Source organism: Nothobranchius furzeri, chromosome 3 (genome assembly GCF_043380555.1).
Source record: "Nothobranchius furzeri strain GRZ-AD chromosome 3, NfurGRZ-RIMD1, whole genome shotgun sequence".
NCBI classification, from domain to species: Eukaryota; Metazoa; Chordata; class Actinopteri; order Cyprinodontiformes; family Nothobranchiidae; genus Nothobranchius; species Nothobranchius furzeri.
In genome coordinates, this window is record NC_091743.1 from 79,146,000 (window position 1) to 79,158,839 (window position 12,840).

The 12,840-nt window shown below is 39.5% G+C and overlaps 23 non-coding genes across 23 annotated transcripts; 10 read left to right on the forward strand and 13 right to left on the reverse strand.

Annotated features, from left to right (window-relative positions):
- Nucleotides 1-602: 602 nt before the first annotated feature.
- On the forward strand, nt 603-674 carry trnag-ucc (transfer RNA glycine (anticodon UCC)). The gene has a single exon. It is a non-coding gene; the product is annotated as a tRNA-Gly (tRNA).
- A 189-nt stretch (nt 675-863) lies between these two features.
- trnae-cuc (transfer RNA glutamic acid (anticodon CUC)) lies at nt 864-935 on the reverse strand. Its single transcript has one exon. It is a non-coding gene; the product is annotated as a tRNA-Glu (tRNA).
- A 659-nt stretch (nt 936-1,594) lies between these two features.
- Nucleotides 1,595-1,666, forward strand: trnag-ucc (transfer RNA glycine (anticodon UCC)). Its single transcript has one exon. It is a non-coding gene; the product is annotated as a tRNA-Gly (tRNA).
- A 189-nt stretch (nt 1,667-1,855) lies between these two features.
- trnae-uuc (transfer RNA glutamic acid (anticodon UUC)) lies at nt 1,856-1,927 on the reverse strand. Its single transcript has one exon. It is a non-coding gene; the product is annotated as a tRNA-Glu (tRNA).
- A 919-nt stretch (nt 1,928-2,846) lies between these two features.
- Nucleotides 2,847-2,918, reverse strand: trnae-cuc (transfer RNA glutamic acid (anticodon CUC)). Its single transcript has one exon. It is a non-coding gene; the product is annotated as a tRNA-Glu (tRNA).
- A 643-nt stretch (nt 2,919-3,561) lies between these two features.
- trnag-ucc (transfer RNA glycine (anticodon UCC)) lies at nt 3,562-3,633 on the forward strand. Its single transcript has one exon. It is a non-coding gene; the product is annotated as a tRNA-Gly (tRNA).
- Nucleotides 3,634-3,822: 189 nt separating this feature from the next.
- On the reverse strand, nt 3,823-3,894 carry trnae-cuc (transfer RNA glutamic acid (anticodon CUC)). Its single transcript has one exon. It is a non-coding gene; the product is annotated as a tRNA-Glu (tRNA).
- A 658-nt stretch (nt 3,895-4,552) lies between these two features.
- On the forward strand, nt 4,553-4,624 carry trnag-ucc (transfer RNA glycine (anticodon UCC)). Its single transcript has one exon. It is a non-coding gene; the product is annotated as a tRNA-Gly (tRNA).
- A 189-nt stretch (nt 4,625-4,813) lies between these two features.
- Nucleotides 4,814-4,885, reverse strand: trnae-uuc (transfer RNA glutamic acid (anticodon UUC)). The gene has a single exon. It is a non-coding gene; the product is annotated as a tRNA-Glu (tRNA).
- Nucleotides 4,886-5,805: 920 nt separating this feature from the next.
- trnae-cuc (transfer RNA glutamic acid (anticodon CUC)) lies at nt 5,806-5,877 on the reverse strand. Its single transcript has one exon. It is a non-coding gene; the product is annotated as a tRNA-Glu (tRNA).
- A 659-nt stretch (nt 5,878-6,536) lies between these two features.
- trnag-ucc (transfer RNA glycine (anticodon UCC)) lies at nt 6,537-6,608 on the forward strand. Its single transcript has one exon. It is a non-coding gene; the product is annotated as a tRNA-Gly (tRNA).
- A 189-nt stretch (nt 6,609-6,797) lies between these two features.
- On the reverse strand, nt 6,798-6,869 carry trnae-cuc (transfer RNA glutamic acid (anticodon CUC)). The gene has a single exon. It is a non-coding gene; the product is annotated as a tRNA-Glu (tRNA).
- Nucleotides 6,870-7,528: 659 nt separating this feature from the next.
- On the forward strand, nt 7,529-7,600 carry trnag-ucc (transfer RNA glycine (anticodon UCC)). The gene has a single exon. It is a non-coding gene; the product is annotated as a tRNA-Gly (tRNA).
- A 189-nt stretch (nt 7,601-7,789) lies between these two features.
- trnae-uuc (transfer RNA glutamic acid (anticodon UUC)) lies at nt 7,790-7,861 on the reverse strand. Its single transcript has one exon. It is a non-coding gene; the product is annotated as a tRNA-Glu (tRNA).
- Nucleotides 7,862-8,520: 659 nt separating this feature from the next.
- On the forward strand, nt 8,521-8,592 carry trnag-ucc (transfer RNA glycine (anticodon UCC)). Its single transcript has one exon. It is a non-coding gene; the product is annotated as a tRNA-Gly (tRNA).
- A 189-nt stretch (nt 8,593-8,781) lies between these two features.
- trnae-cuc (transfer RNA glutamic acid (anticodon CUC)) lies at nt 8,782-8,853 on the reverse strand. Its single transcript has one exon. It is a non-coding gene; the product is annotated as a tRNA-Glu (tRNA).
- A 659-nt stretch (nt 8,854-9,512) lies between these two features.
- On the forward strand, nt 9,513-9,584 carry trnag-ucc (transfer RNA glycine (anticodon UCC)). Its single transcript has one exon. It is a non-coding gene; the product is annotated as a tRNA-Gly (tRNA).
- A 189-nt stretch (nt 9,585-9,773) lies between these two features.
- trnae-uuc (transfer RNA glutamic acid (anticodon UUC)) lies at nt 9,774-9,845 on the reverse strand. Its single transcript has one exon. It is a non-coding gene; the product is annotated as a tRNA-Glu (tRNA).
- Nucleotides 9,846-10,504: 659 nt separating this feature from the next.
- Nucleotides 10,505-10,576, forward strand: trnag-ucc (transfer RNA glycine (anticodon UCC)). The gene has a single exon. It is a non-coding gene; the product is annotated as a tRNA-Gly (tRNA).
- Nucleotides 10,577-10,765: 189 nt separating this feature from the next.
- Nucleotides 10,766-10,837, reverse strand: trnae-cuc (transfer RNA glutamic acid (anticodon CUC)). Its single transcript has one exon. It is a non-coding gene; the product is annotated as a tRNA-Glu (tRNA).
- A 659-nt stretch (nt 10,838-11,496) lies between these two features.
- trnag-ucc (transfer RNA glycine (anticodon UCC)) lies at nt 11,497-11,568 on the forward strand. Its single transcript has one exon. It is a non-coding gene; the product is annotated as a tRNA-Gly (tRNA).
- Nucleotides 11,569-11,757: 189 nt separating this feature from the next.
- On the reverse strand, nt 11,758-11,829 carry trnae-cuc (transfer RNA glutamic acid (anticodon CUC)). Its single transcript has one exon. It is a non-coding gene; the product is annotated as a tRNA-Glu (tRNA).
- Nucleotides 11,830-12,749: 920 nt separating this feature from the next.
- On the reverse strand, nt 12,750-12,821 carry trnae-uuc (transfer RNA glutamic acid (anticodon UUC)). Its single transcript has one exon. It is a non-coding gene; the product is annotated as a tRNA-Glu (tRNA).
- Between the last annotated feature and the right edge of the window lie 19 nt (nt 12,822-12,840).

Here is a 12,840-nt window from a genome sequence, read left to right on the forward strand (position 1 = left end):
CATTCCATGAACTTGCATTGTCCAACTGACGTCCTGATTTTGGATTTCTTTTGCCACAAAAATGTGCGTAGAGTCCCATCGGTGTGTAAAATGACCTTCCGGAACGTCTACAATTAGGCTCAATTGTCTTAAATTCAGCAAGCAGTCAAGCACGCCTAAGAGCAAATATTTATTGCAACACATAGACTTTAAGAACCAAATTCTGGAAAAGTTTTTTTGTGTTGTGAACAAAAGCTATAGTGAACTAAAGCTATACTATGGCCTCAGACTGTCAACAGTCATGGAATTTGACGGAATGTACAGCGTTGGAGACTATTTTAGCACTGGAACTGCTATAGGTTTTTGGGTGGACATCTCTGTCATGTTGAAAATCAAAGGTCTTTCTTTGATTACATTTTGTTGCCTTCCTGTGGATTAAGTTTCTTCTTAATGTAGATCAAATTGAACACAGACAACGGTTTCTGATCTGACTCTTTGTCAGCAGTCACTGATGGTGCAAGTCAAATTAGTTCAGTGCACAATAAAAATGTAAAACTTCAAACCCCAAGAATGACCAGTAATTGCATCTTTCCGATCATAATGATTTTACATTGAATTATGTGGCATTGGTGGTATAGTGGTGAGCACAGCTGCCTTCCAAGCAGTTGACCCGGGTTCGATTCCCGGCCAATGCAAAGATTTATCTGTCCTACTTCGAAGTAAGCAGATTGCAGAGTATTTCCTATTCCATTCTAAACATCACCAAACCTACTGATTGCGTAAATGTACCTGTTTTTAATTGTTTATCTTAAAGCAGCCATTTCCTCAATTATGTCATCAACAATGATTTTTGACAAGAGATACTTAGTACAGAAATGAAACTCTTCCCTGACCGGGAATCGAACCCGGGCCACGACGGTGAGAGCGTCGGATCCTAGCCACTAGACCATCAGGGAGACACTATTATTCTTTTTCCACCAAGTGAACGCTTGCACAGTTGTATAGAATCAGTCATTCCATGAACTTGCATTGTCCAACTGACGTCCTGATTTTGGATTTCTTTTGCCACAAAAATGTGCGTAGAGTCCCATCGGTGTGTAAAATGACCTTCCGGAACGTCTACAATTAGGCTCAATTGTCTTAAATTCAGCAAGCAGTCAAGCACGCCTAAGAGCAAATATTTATTGCAACACATAGACTTTAAGAACCAAATTCTGGAAAAGTGTTTTTGTGTTGTGAACAAAAGCTATAGTGAACTAAAGCTATACTATGGCCTCAAACTGTCAACAGTCATGGAATTTGACGGAATGTACAGCGTTGGAGACTATTTTAGCACTGGAACTGCTATAGGTTTTTGGGTGGACATCTCTGTCATGTTGAAAATCAAAAGGTCTTTCTTTGATTACATTTTGTTGCCTTCCTGTGGATTAAGTTTCATCTTAATGTAGATCAAATTGAACACAGACAACGGTTTCTGATCTGACTCTTTGTCAGCAGTCACTGATGGTGCAAGTCAAATTAGTTTAGTGCACAATAAAAATGTAAAACTTCAAACCCCAAGAAAGACCAGTCATTTCATCTTTCCGATCATAACGATTTTACATTGAATTACGTGGCATTGGTGGTATAGTGGTGAGCATAGCTGCCTTCCAAGCAGTTGACCCGGGTTCGATTCCCGGCCAATGCAAAGATTCATCTGTCCTACTTCAAATTAAGCAGATTGCAGAGTATTTCCTAATCCATTCTAAACATCACCAAAGTTACTGATTGTGTAAATGTACCTATTTTTAATTATTTATCTTAAAGCAGCCATTTCCTCAATTATGTGATCAACAATGATATTTGACATTAGATAATGAATATAGAAATGAACCTCTTCTCTGACCGGGAATCGAACCCGGGCCACGACGGTGAAAGCGTCGGATCCTAGCCACTAGACCATCAGGGAGACACTCTTCCTCTTAATCCACCAAGTGAACACTTGCACAGTTGTATAGAATCAGTCATTCCATGAACTTGCATTGTCCAACTGACGTCCTGATTTTGGATTTCTTTTGCCACAAAAATGTGCGTAGAGTCCCATCGGTGTGTAAAATGACCTTCCGGAACGTCTACAATTAGGCTCAATTGTCTTAAATTCAGCAAGCAGTCAAGCACGCCTAAGAGCAAATATTTATTGCAACACATAGACTTTAAGAACCAAATTCTGGAAAAGTTTTTTTGTGTTGTGAACAAAAGCTATAGTGAACTAAAGCTATACTATGGCCTCAGACTGTCAACAGTCATGGAATTTGACGGAATGTACAGCGTTGGAGACATTTTTAGCACTGGAACTGCTATAGGTTTTTGGGTGGACATCTCTGTCATGTTGAAAATCAAAAGGTCTTTCTTTGATTACATTTTGTTGCCTTCCTGTGGATTAAGTTTCTTCTTAATGTAGATCAAATTGAACACAGACAACGGTTTCTGATCTGACTCTTTGTCAGCAGTCACTGATGGTGCAAGTCAAATTAGTTCAGTGCACAATAAAAATGTAAAACTTCAAACCCCAAGAATGACCAGTAATTGCATCTTTCCGATCATAACGATTTTACATTGAATTATGTGGCATTGGTGGTATAGTGGTGAGCATAGCTGCCTTCCAAGCAGTTGACCCGGGTTCCATTCCCGGCCAAAGCAAAGATTCATCTGGCCTACTTCAAATTAAGCAGATTGCAGAGTATTTCCTAATCCATTCTAAACATCACCAAACCTACTGATTGTGTAAATGTGCCTGTTTCAATTATTTATCTTAAAGCAGCATTTTCCTCAATTATGACATCAACAATGATTTTTGACAATAGATACAGAGTACAGTAATGAAACTCTTCCCTGACCGGGAATCGAACCCGGGCCACGACGGTGAGAGCGTCGGATCCTAGCCACTAGACCATCAGGGAGACACTATTCCTCTTTATCCACCAAGTGAATGCTTGCACAGTTGTATAGAATCAGTCATTCCATGAACTTGCATTGTCCAACTGACGTCCTGATTTTGGATTTCTTTTGCCACAAAAATGTGCGTAGAGTCCCATCGGTGTGTAAAATGACCTTCCGGAACGTCTACAATTAGGCTCAATTGTCTTAAATTTAGCAAGCAGTCAAGCACGCCTAAGAGCAAATATTTATTGCAACACATCGACTTTAAGAACCAAATTCTGGAAAAGTTTTTTTGTGTTGTGAACTAAAGTTATACTATGGCCTCAGACTGTCAACAGTCATGGAATTTGACGGAATGTACAGCGTTGGAGACTATTTTAGCACTGGAACTGCTATAGGTTTTTGGGTGGACATCACTGTCATGTTGAAAATCAAAAGGTCTTTCTTTGATTACATTTTGTTGCCTTCCTGTGGATTAAGTTTCATCTTAATGTAGATCAAATTGAACACAGACAACGGTTTCTGATCTGACTCTTTGTCAGCAGTCACTGATGGTGCAAGTCAAATTAGTTTAGTGCACAATAAAAATGTAAAACTTCAAACCCCAAGAAAGACCAGTCATTTCATCTTTCCGATCATAACGATTTTACATTGAATCACGTGGCATTGGTGGTATAGTGGTGAGCATAGCTGCCTTCCAAGCAGTTGACCTGGGTTCGATTCCCGGCCAATGCAAAGATTTATCTGTCCTACTTCGAAGTAAGCAGATTGCAGAGTATTTCCAAATCCATTCTAAACATCACCAAACCTACTGATTGTGTAAATGTACCTGTTTTTAATTATTTATCTTAAAGCAGCCATTTCCTCAAATATGTCATCAACAATGATTTTTGACAATAGATACAGAGTACAGTAATGAAACTCTTCCCTGACCGGGAATCGAACCCGGGCCACGATGGTGAGAGCGCCGGATCCTAGCCACTAGACCATCAGGGAGACACTATCCCTCTTTATCCACCAAGTGAATGCTTGCACAGTTGTATAGAATCAGTCATTCCATGAACTTGCATTGTCCAACTGACGTCCTGATTTTGGATTTCTTTTGCCACAAAAATGTGCGTAGAGTCCCATCGGTGTGTAAAATGACCTTCCGGAACGTCTACAATTAGGCTCAATTGTCTTAAATTCAGCAAGCAGTCAAGCACGCCTAAGAGCAAATATTTATTGCAACACATAGACTTTAAGAACCAAATTCTGGAAAAGTTTTTTTGTGTTGTGAACAAAAGCTATAGTGAACTAAAGCTATACTATGGCCTCAAACTGTCAACAGTCATGGAATTTGACGGAATGTACAGCGTTGGAGACTATTTTAGCACTGGAACTGCTATAGGTTTTTGGGTGGACATCTCTGTCATGTTGAAAATCAAAAGGTCTTTCTTTGATTACATTTTGTTGCCTTCCTGTGGATTAAGTTTCATCTTAATGTAGATCAAATTGAACACAGACAACGGTTTCTGATCTGACTCTTTGTCAGCAGTCACTGATGGTGCAAGTCAAATTAGTTTAGTGCACAATAAAAATGTAAAACTTCAAACCCCAAGAAAGACCAGTCATTTCATCTTTCCGATCATGATGATTTTTCATTGACTACGTGGCATTGGAGGTATAGTGGTGAGCATAGCTGCCTTCCAAGCAGTTGACCCGGGTTCGATTCCCGGCCAATGCAAAGATTCATCTGTCCTACTTCAAATTAAGCAGATTGCATAGTATTTCCTAATCCATTCTAAACATCACCAAAATTACTGATTGTGTAAATGAACCTATTTTTAATTATTTATCTTAAAGCAGCCATTTCCTCAATTATGTCATTAACAATGATATTTGACATTAGATAATGAATATAGAAATGAAACTCTTCCCTGACCGGGAATCAAACCCGGGCCACAACGGTGAAAGCGTCGGATCCTAGCCACTAGACCATCAGGGAGACACTCTCCCTCTTAATCCACCAAGTGAACACTTGCACAGTTGTATAGAATCAGTCATTCCATGAACTTGCATTGTCCAACTGACGTCCTGATTTTGGATTTCTTTTGCCACAAAAATGTGCGTAGAGTCCCATCGGTGTGTAAAATGACCTTCCGGAACGTCTACAATTAGGCTCAATTGTCTTAAATTCAGCAAGCAGTCAAGCACGCCTAAGAGCAAATATTTATTGCAACACATAGACTTTAAGAACCAAATTCTGGAAAAGTTTTTTTGTGTTGTGAACAAAAGCTATAGTGAACTAAAGCTATACTATGGCCTTAGACTGTCAACAGTCATGGAATTTGACGGAATGTACAGCGTTGGAGACTATTTTAGCACTGGAACTGCTATAGGTTTTTGGGTGGACATCTCTGTCATGTTGAAAATCAAAAGGTCTTTCTTTGATTACATTTTGTTGCCTTCCTGTGGATTAAGTTTCTTCTTAATGTAGATCAAATTGAACACAGACAACGGTTTCTGATCTGACTCTTTGTCAGCAGTCACTGATGGTGCAAGTCAAATTAGTTCAGTGCACAATAAAAATGTAAAACTTCAAACCCCAAGAATGACCAGTAATTGCATCTTTCCGATCATAACGATTTTACATTGAATTATGTGGCATTGGTGGTATAGTGGTGAGCATAGCTGCCTTCCAAGCAGTTGACCTGGGTACGATTCCCGGCCAATGCAAAGATTTATCTGTCCTACTTCGAAGTAAGCAGATTGCAGAGTATTTCCTAATCCATTCTAAACATCACCAAACCTACTGATTGTGTAAATGTACCTGTTTTTAATTGTTTATCTTAAAGCAGCCATTTCCTCAATTATGTCATCAACAATGATTTTTGACAAGAGATACTGAGTACAGAAATGAAACTCTTCCCTGACCGGGAATCAAACCCGGGCCACGACGGTGAGAGCGTCGGATCCTAGCCACTAGACCATCAGGGAGACACTATTCTTCTTTATCCACCAAGTGAACGCTTGCACAGTTGTATAGAATCAGTCATTCCATGAACTTGCATTGTCCAACTGACGTCCTGATTTTGGATTTCTTTTGCCACAAAAATGTGCGTAGAGTCCCATCGGTGTGTAAAATGACCTTCCGGAACGTCTACAATTAGGCTCAATTGTCTTAAATTCAGCAAGCAGTCAAGCACGCCTAAGAGCAAATATTTATAGCAACACATAGACTTTAAGAACCAAATTCTGGAAAAGTTTTTTTGTGTTGTGAACAAAAGCTATAGTGAACTAAAGCTATACTATGGCCTCAGACTGTCAACAGTCATGGAATTTGACGGAATGTACAGCGTTGGACACTATTTTAGCACTGGAACTGCTATAGGTTTTTGGGTGGACATCTCTGTCATGTTGAAAATCAAAAGGTCTTTCTTTGATTACATTTTGTTGCCTTCCTGTGGATTAAGTTTCTTCTTAATGTAGATCAAATTGAACACAGACAACGGTTTCTGATCTGACTCTTTGTCAGCAGTCACTGATGGTGCAAGTCAAATTAGTTCAGTGCACAATAAAAATGTAAAACTTCAAACCCCAAGAATGACCAGTAATTGCATCTTTCCGATCATAACGATTTTACATTGAATTATGTGGCATTGGTGGTATAGTGGTGAGCATAGCTGGCTTCCAAGCAGTTGACCCGGGTTCGATTCCCGGCCAATGCAAAGATTTATCTGTCCTACTTCGAAGTAAGCAGATTGCAGAGTATTTCCTAATCCATTCTAAACATCACCAAACCTAGTGATTGCGTAAATGTACCTGTTTTTAATTGTTTATCTTAAAGCAGCCATTTCCTCAATTATGTCATCAACAATGATTTTTGACAAGAGATACTGAGTACAGAAATGAAACTCTTCCCTGACCGGGAATCGAACCCGGGCCACGACAGTGAGAGCGTCGGATCCTAGCCACTAGACCATCAGGGAGACACTATTCTTCTTTTTCCACCAAGTGAACGCTTGCACAGTTGTATAGAATCAGTCATTCCATGAACTTGCATTGTCCAACTGACGTCCTGATTTTGGATTTCTTTTGCCACAAAAATGTGCGTAGAGTCCCATCGGTGTGTAAAATGACCTTCCGGAACGTCTACAATTAGGCTCAATTGTCTTAAATTCAGCAAGCAGTCAAGCACGCCTAAGAGCAAATATTTATAGCAACACATAGACTTTAAGAACCAAATTCTGGAAAAGTGTTTTTGTGTTGTGAACAAAAGCTATAGTGAACTAAAGCTATACTATGGCCTCAGACTGTCAACAGTCATGGAATTTGACGGAATGTACAGCGTTGGAGACTATTTTAGCACTGGAACTGCTATAGGTTTTTGGGTGGACATCTCTGTCATGTTGAAAATCAAAAGGTCTTTCTTTGATTACATTTTGTTGCCTTCCTGTGGATTAAGTTTCTTCTTAATGTAGATCAAATTGAACACAGACAACGGTTTCTGATCTGACTCTTTGTCAGCAGTCACTGATGGTGCAAGTCAAATTAGTTCAGTGCACAATAAAAATGTAAAACTTCAAACCCCAAGAATGACCAGTAATTGCATCTTTCCGATCATAACGATTTTACATTGAATTATGTCGCATTGGTGGTATAGTGGTGAGCATAGCTGGCTTCCAAGCAGTTGACCCGGGTTCGATTCCCGGCCAATGCAAAGATTTATCTGTCCTACTTCAAATTAAGCAGATTGCAGAGTATTTCCTAATCCATTCTAAACATCACCAAACCTACTGATTGCGTAAATGTACCTGTTTTTAATTGTTTATCTTAAAGGAGCCATTTCCTCAATTATGTCATTAACAATGATATTTGACATTAGATAATGAATATAGAAATGAAACTCTTCCCTGACCGGGAATCGAACCCGGGCCACGACGGTGAAAGCGTCGGATCCTAGCCACTAGACCATCAGGGAGACACTCTCCCTCTTAATCCACCAAGTGAACACTTGCACAGTTGTATAGAATCAGTCATTCCATGAACTTGCATTGTCCAACTGACGTCCTGATTTTGGATTTCTTTTGCCACAAAAATGTGCGTAGAGTCCCATCGGTGTGTAAAATGACCTTCCGGAACGTCTACAATTAGGCTCAATTGTCTTAAATTCAGCAAGCAGTCAAGCACGCCTAAGAGCAAATATTTATTGCAACACATAGACTTTAAGAACCAAATTCTGGAAAAGTTTTTTTGTGTTGTGAACAAAAGCTATAGTGAACTAAAGCTATACTATGGCCTTAGACTGTCAACAGTCATGGAATTTGACGGAATGTACAGCGTTGGAGACTATTTTAGCACTGGAACTGCTATAGGTTTTTGGGTGGACATCTCTGTCATGTTGAAAATCAAAAGGTCTTTCTTTGATTACATTTTGTTGCCTTCCTGTGGATTAAGTTTCTTCTTAATGTAGATCAAATTGAACACAGACAACGGTTTCTGATCTGACTCTTTGTCAGCAGTCACTGATGGTGCAAGTCAAATTAGTTCAGTGCACAATAAAAATGTAAAACTTCAAACCCCAAGAATGACCAGTAATTGCATCTTTCCGATCATAACGATTTTACATTGAATTATGTGGCATTGGTGGTATAGTGGTGAGCATAGCTGCCTTCCAAGCAGTTGACCCGGGTTCGATTCCCGGCCAATGCAAAGATTTATCTGGCCTACTTCAAATTAAGCAGATTGCAGAGTATTTCCTAATCTATTCTAAACATCACCAAAACTACTGATTGTGTAAATGTACCTGTTTTTAATTGTTTATCTTAAAGCAGCCATTTCCTCAATTATGTGATCAACAATGATTTTTGACAAGAGATACTGAGTACAGAAATGAAACTCTTCCCTGACCGGGAATCGAACCCGGGCCACGACGGTGAGAGCGTCGGATCCTAGCCACTAGACCATCAGGGAGACACTATTCTTCTTTATCCACCAAGTGAACGCTTGCACAGTTGTATAGAATCAGTCATTCCATGAACTTGCATTGTCCAACTGACGTCCTGATTTTGGATTTCTTTTGCCACAAAAATGTGCGTAGAGTCCCATCGGTGTGTAAAATGACCTTCCGGAACGTCTACAATTAGGCTCAATTGTCTTAAATTCAGCAAGCAGTCAAGCACGCCTAAGAGCAAATATTTATAGCAACACATAGACTTTAAGAACCAAATTCTGGAAAAGTTTTTTTGTGTTGTGAACAAAAGCTATAGTGAACTAAAGCTATACTATGGCCTCAGACTGTCAACAGTCATGGAATTTGACGGAATGTACAGCGTTGGAGACTATTTTAGCACTGGAACTGCTATAGGTTTTTGGGTGGACATCTCTGTCAGGTTGAAAATCAAAAGGTCTTTCTTTGATTACATTTTGTTGCCTTCCTGTGGATTAAGTTTCTTCTTAATGTAGATCAAATTGAACACAGACAACGGTTTCTGATCTGACTCTTTGTCAGCAGTCACTGATGGTGCAAGTCAAATTAGTTCAGTGCACAATAAAAATGTAAAACTTCAAAACCCAAGAATGACCAGTAATTGCATCTTTCCGATCATAACGATTTTACATTGAATTATGTGGCATTGGTGGTATAGTGGTGAGCATAGCTGGCTTCCAAGCAGTTGACCCGGGTTCGATTCCCGGCCAATGCAAAGATTTATCTGTCCTACTTCGAAGTAAGCAGATTGCAGAGTATTTCCTAATCCATTCTAAACATCACCAAACCTACTGATTGCGTAAATGTACCTGTTTTTAATTGTTTATCTTAAAGGAGCCATTTCCTCAATTATGTCATTAACAATGATTTTTGACATTAGATAATGAATATAGAAATGAAACTCTTCCCTGACCGGGAATCGAACCCGGGCCACGACGGTGAAAGCGTCGGATCCTAGCCACTAGACCATCAGGGAGACACTCTCCCTCTTAATCCACCAAGTGAACACTTGCACAGTTGTATAGAATCAGTCATTCCATGAACTTGCATTGTCCAACTGACGTCCTGATTTTGGATTTCTTTTGCCACAAAAATGTGCGTAGAGTCCCATCGGTGTGTAAAATGACCTTCCGGAACGTCTACAATTAGGCTCAATTGTCTTAAATTCAGCAAGCAGTCAAGCACGCCTAAGAGCAAATATTTATTGCAACACATAGACTTTAAGAACCAAATTCTGGAAAAGTTTTTTTGTGTTGTGAACAAAAGCTATAGTGAACTAAAGCTATACTATGGCCTTAGACTGTCAACAGTCATGGAATTTGACGGAATGTACAGCGTTGGAGACTATTTTAGCACTGGAACTGCTATAGGTTTTTGGGTGGACATCTCTGTCATGTTGAAAATCAAAAGGTCTTTCTTTGATTACATTTTGTTGCCTTCCTGTGGATTAAGTTTCTTCTTAATGTAGATCAAATTGAACACAGACAACGGTTTCTGATCTGACTCTTTGTCAGCAGTCACTGATGGTGCAAGTCAAATTAGTTCAGTGCACAATAAAAATGTAAAACTTCAAACCCCAAGAATGACCAGTAATTGCATCTTTCCGATCATAACGATTTTACATTGAATTATGTGGCATTGGTGGTATAGTGGTGAGCATAGCTGCCTTCCAAGCAGTTGACCCGGGTTCGATTCCCGGCCAATGCAAAGATTTATCTGGCCTACTTCAAATTAAGCAGATTGCAGAGTATTTCCTAATCTATTCTAAACATCACCAAAACTACTGATTGTGTAAATGTACCTGTTTTTAATTGTTTATCTTAAAGCAGCCATTTCCTCAATTATGTGATCAACAATGATTTTTGACAAGAGATACTGAGTACAGAAATGAAACTCTTCCCTGACCGGGAATCGAACCCGGGCCACGACGGTGAGAGCGTCGGATCCTAGCCACTAGACCATCAGGGAGACACTATTCTTCTTTATCCACCAAGTGAACGCTTGCACAGTTGTATAGAATCAGTCATTCCATGAACTTGCATTGTCCAACTGACGTCCTGATTTTGGATTTCTTTTGCCACAAAAATGTGCGTAGAGTCCCATCGGTGTGTAAAATGACCTTCCGGAACGTCTACAATTAGGCTCAATTGTCTTAAATTCAGCAAGCAGTCAAGCACGCCTAAGAGCAAATATTTATAGCAACACATAGACTTTAAGAACCAAATTCTGGAAAAGTTTTTTTGTGTTGTGAACAAAAGCTATAGTGAACTAAAGCTATACTATGGCCTCAGACTGTCAACAGTCATGGAATTTGACGGAATGTACAGCGTTGGAGACTATTTTAGCACTGGAACTGCTATAGGTTTTTGGGTGGACATCTCTGTCAGGTTGAAAATCAAAAGGTCTTTCTTTGATTACATTTTGTTGCCTTCCTGTGGATTAAGTTTCTTCTTAATGTAGATCAAATTGAACACAGACAACGGTTTCTGATCTGACTCTTTGTCAGCAGTCACTGATGGTGCAAGTCAAATTAGTTCAGTGCACAATAAAAATGTAAAACTTCAAAACCCAAGAATGACCAGTAATTGCATCTTTCCGATCATAACGATTTTACATTGAATTATGTGGCATTGGTGGTATAGTGGTGAGCATAGCTGGCTTCCAAGCAGTTGACCCGGGTTCGATTCCCGGCCAATGCAAAGATTTATCTGTCCTACTTCGAAGTAAGCAGATTGCAGAGTATTTCCTAATCCATTCTAAACATCACCAAACCTAGTGATTGCGTAAATGTACCTGTTTTTAATTGTTTATCTTAAAGCAGCCATTTCCTCAATTATGTCATCAACAATGATTTTTGACAAGAGATACTGAGTACAGAAATGAAACTCTTCCCTGACCGGGAATCGAACCCGGGCCACGACGGTGAGAGCGTCGGATCCTAGCCACTAGACCATCAGGGAGACACTATTCTTCTTTTTCCACCAAGTGAACGCTTGCACAGTTGTATAGAATCAGTCATTCCATGAACTTGCATTGTCCAACTGACGTCCTGATTTTGGATTTCTTTTGCCACAAAAATGTGCGTAGAGTCCCATCGGTGTGTAAAATGACCTTCCGGAACGTCTACAATTAGGCTCAATTGTCTTAAATTCAGCAAGCAGTCAAGCACGCCTAAGAGCAAATATTTATTGCAACACATAGACTTTAAGAACCAAATTCTGGAAAAGTGTTTTTGTGTTGTGAACAAAAGCTATAGTGAACTAAAGCTATACTATGGCCTCAAACTGTCAACAGTCATGGAATTTGACGGAATGTACAGCGTTGGAGACTATTTTAGCACTGGAACTGCTATAGGTTTTTGGGTGGACATCTCTGTCATGTTGAAAATCAAAAGGTCTTTCTTTGATTACATTTTGTTGCCTTCCTGTGGATTAAGTTTGATCTTAATGTAGATCAAATTGAACACAGACAACGGTTTCTGATCTGACTCTTTGTCAGCAGTCACTGATGGTGCAAGTCAAATTAGTTTAGTGCACAATAAAAATGTAAAACTTCAAACCCCAAGAAAGACCAGTCATTTCATCTTTCCGATCATAACGATTTTACATTGAATTACGTGGCATTGGTGGTATAGTGGTGAGCATAGCTGCCTTCCAAGCAGTTGACCTGGGTTCTATTCCCGGCCAATGCAAAGATTCATCTGTCCTACTTCAAATTAAGCAGATTGCAGAGTATTTCCTAATCCATTCTAAACATCACCAAAGTTAATGATTGTGTAAATGTACCTATTTTTAATTATTTATTTTAAAGCAGCCATTTCCTCAATTATGTCATTAACAATGATATTTGACATTAGATAATGAATATAGAAATGAAACTCTTCCCTGACCGGGAATCGAACCCGGGCCACGACGGTGAAAGCGTCGGATCCTAGCCACTAGACCATCAGGGAGACACTCTCCCTCTTAATC